This window comes from Rhamphochromis longiceps, linkage group LG16 (assembly GCF_057381845.1).
Source record: "Rhamphochromis longiceps isolate RC_006_pf linkage group LG16, R_longiceps_female_GT1.1, whole genome shotgun sequence".
In the NCBI taxonomy this organism is placed as follows: domain Eukaryota; kingdom Metazoa; phylum Chordata; class Actinopteri; order Cichliformes; family Cichlidae; genus Rhamphochromis; species Rhamphochromis longiceps.
The window spans coordinates 3,743,213-3,746,044 of NC_140572.1; the positions used below are offsets into that span (position 1 = coordinate 3,743,213).

At 47.6% G+C, this 2,832-nt stretch overlaps 1 long non-coding RNA gene across 1 annotated transcript; it reads left to right on the top strand.

Moving 5' to 3' along the window:
• Positions 1 to 1,046: 1,046 nt before the first annotated feature.
• On the top strand, positions 1,047 to 1,581 carry LOC146650403 (uncharacterized). Its single transcript, XR_014908012.1, has 3 exons — positions 1,047 to 1,135; positions 1,221 to 1,332; positions 1,413 to 1,581. It is a non-coding gene; the product is annotated as an uncharacterized LOC146650403 (long non-coding RNA).
• Positions 1,582 to 2,832: the final 1,251 nt, after the last annotated feature.

Below are 2,832 nucleotides of genomic sequence, written 5' to 3' on the forward strand. Positions count from 1 at the left end.
CCCTCACTCATGAGTTCTTGCTCTGCTGCCGGAAAATACCGAGCACGCCCCTTCGACATTTTCGCCGACCAATCAGCGGGTTGCCGATCAATGTTTCTACTATCGATGCGTAGCCCCTTTTACGACACCCAGTGATGTCACATTCCTGCGTCCAGCTGTAGTAATCGTCAACAGCAGGTGTGTTCGGGGAACCGGATTAGCGAGCTCACGGTTAGCGCGATGATTTGATCTTGGATGTGTCATTTGATCTTGGATGTAGTAAGCGACGTACGAAGAACGGGCCCCTGGGCCCTATTTCAGGAAGCCGGTTTAGTGCAAACTCTGACTAAGTATACCCTGAGTTAACGAAAACTCTGGTTTTTCGGTTCCACAAAGCGAGTTCAGCTGAAGCCTGAGTGAGTCACTATGACGACACACTCCGTGAAGCTAACCTGCCCCCTAGCAGGTTTACTACAACTAACCCTGACTGTCCCCGCCTCTTTGTCGGAAACCTGACAGCAGGAAGTGTCAGACATGGCGTGTCCCTTCCTTGAAGAGCCAGTAGATCTTGAAGCCCAAATTCTCCGCAGAGCTCTCCGCTGGGAGAGAGTGATCAGAGCGCGTTTGGACATTTTATCATTACCTGATGATTTCCTGTGCGAACGTTACCGTTTCTCAGCACAATCAATAAGTTATTTGGATAACATCCTCAGGCCATATATTGCGCATGTGACACATCGCGGACATGCGCTCAGTCCATTACATATTCTTTGTACCGCACTCCGTTTCTTTGCAAACGGGAGCTTTCTGTACAATATTGGTGACGCTGAGCACGTTTCCAAGGCTACCGTCTGTCGGGCAGTCAGGAATGTCACAGTTGCACTGAAACGTCTCCTGCACTCGTCTCTGGTGTTCCCCGGTCACAGACCCACAAGATTTATCAAAGAGGGATTCCACAAAATTGCAGGTATCAGGATGAACAAAACTCAATGCATGATGTGGTGATACGTGAACTACCACTCAAATGGTACATAAATTTCCAGGGTTCCCAGGCGTGATTGGCTGTATAGATGGCACCCACATTCCAATCATTGCACCCTCAGCAAATGAAGGAGACTATGTGAACAGGAAGTCCTTCCACAGCATCAATGTACAGGTACATAATTCCCTGTAGCATTTCACACCAACAAGTGATGGCATCATGGTAATGGATGCTAATATGTGTTCTCTGCACTGTGTAGATCATATGTGATGCTGCCAACATCATCACAAATGTGGAAGCCAAGTGGCCAGGCTCTGTACATGACTCACGAATCTTCCGGGAATGTACACTGAGCACCAAATTTGGACATGGTGAGTCGAAGTAACTGTGAAATATACAGAGACCAATTGCCACAGGGACGTTTGCACTGACATGTATTCTTCTGTCCTAGGAGAGTTCACTGGCCACCTGCTTGGTGATAGGGGGTACCCATGTCTACCCTATTTGCTCACCCCTTACCCTGACCCTGAACCGGGCCCACAGCAGCGTTATAATCTGGCCCATTGCAGGACACGGGCCAGAGTTGAAATGACCATCGGAATGCTCAAGGCCCGGTTCCAGTGCCTTCGTAGACTCAGGGTCACCCCAGAAAGGGCATGTGACATCATTGTGGCATGTGTGATCCTACACAACATTGCCACGATTAGAGGTGAACACTGTCCAGCTGAACCAGACATGAGCAGTGATCCACACGATGAACATCCTGACCCACCCACGAACGTACAGGATGGAAGAGCAGTCAGAGACACCATATGCCACAACCATTTCCTGTGACCCGTCACCCCAACATGTTACAAGACAAATACACAGATACTGTGGTCAACTGGCTTTATTGGTCACCCTGTATGTCCTGTACACAAAGTATAAATGCGTATATTAGTATGTTGTGCAAACACTGACATGATTCGTCCATCTATGATCACTCCACCCACCCTTAACTGTTGTTCCAGCAGTACAATCTCCAGCTTCGACTTTTGGATCTGCAGCTGGAGGTGCACCATTTCCATGTCGCACTTCTGTATCTTCCTGGCCAGATATGTCTTATACAGCTGCTTTACAGGGAGCTATTGCAACAAAGGACATAGCATTGGCATCCATAGTACATGCCTACTTAGGTTGGTTGTAAATCAGTGCTGAACAACCCACTGTGGAAAGGTTTGTTGTAGGAGTGGCTGGACCCTCTTCCTCTTCATTTCCAGCATCACTCTGCCAGGGACATAGTAAGTCCATGGTGTCATCATAGTACCACATTGTAGTCAGTTGTTATATTTTCCACTGTACGCTGTATACCTCATAGTGTGGCTCTGTTGCGGCCTCCTCTGTAGCAGCTGTCACTGTTTCGTCATCATATGCCTGTGGTGGAGACATTTAACAACATTGCTGTTCTACTGTTGACACATGTAGTCTGTGGAGTATTACGAGTACTCACAACTGCATGTCGGTCTGGCTCAACAGGGGGCTGCACCAGATGCAGTACACCATCACCGTCAACTGGAAGAATATGGAGTTCATACAGGTCACTCATGACTTATGTGGGCGCAAATGGCAATTACCAGACATACCAATCACCATACACCTCATTGTCAGTATGCTCTCAGAGACAACCGACACTGAGGGAAGGCAAAATCAGTAGGTGTTAGGGTGGAAACGCTTTTATGAGCTTTATGTTGCATTAAGGTATATGTTCATATGTTACTCTTATTGGGAAAAGTACGAAATGTACTACTCGCTCTGTCTCTGGGAACAGGGAGCTCACCCTGTGAGAGGTTAACACACACACACACATGTATGCAAAATTAAAGGACACTGCT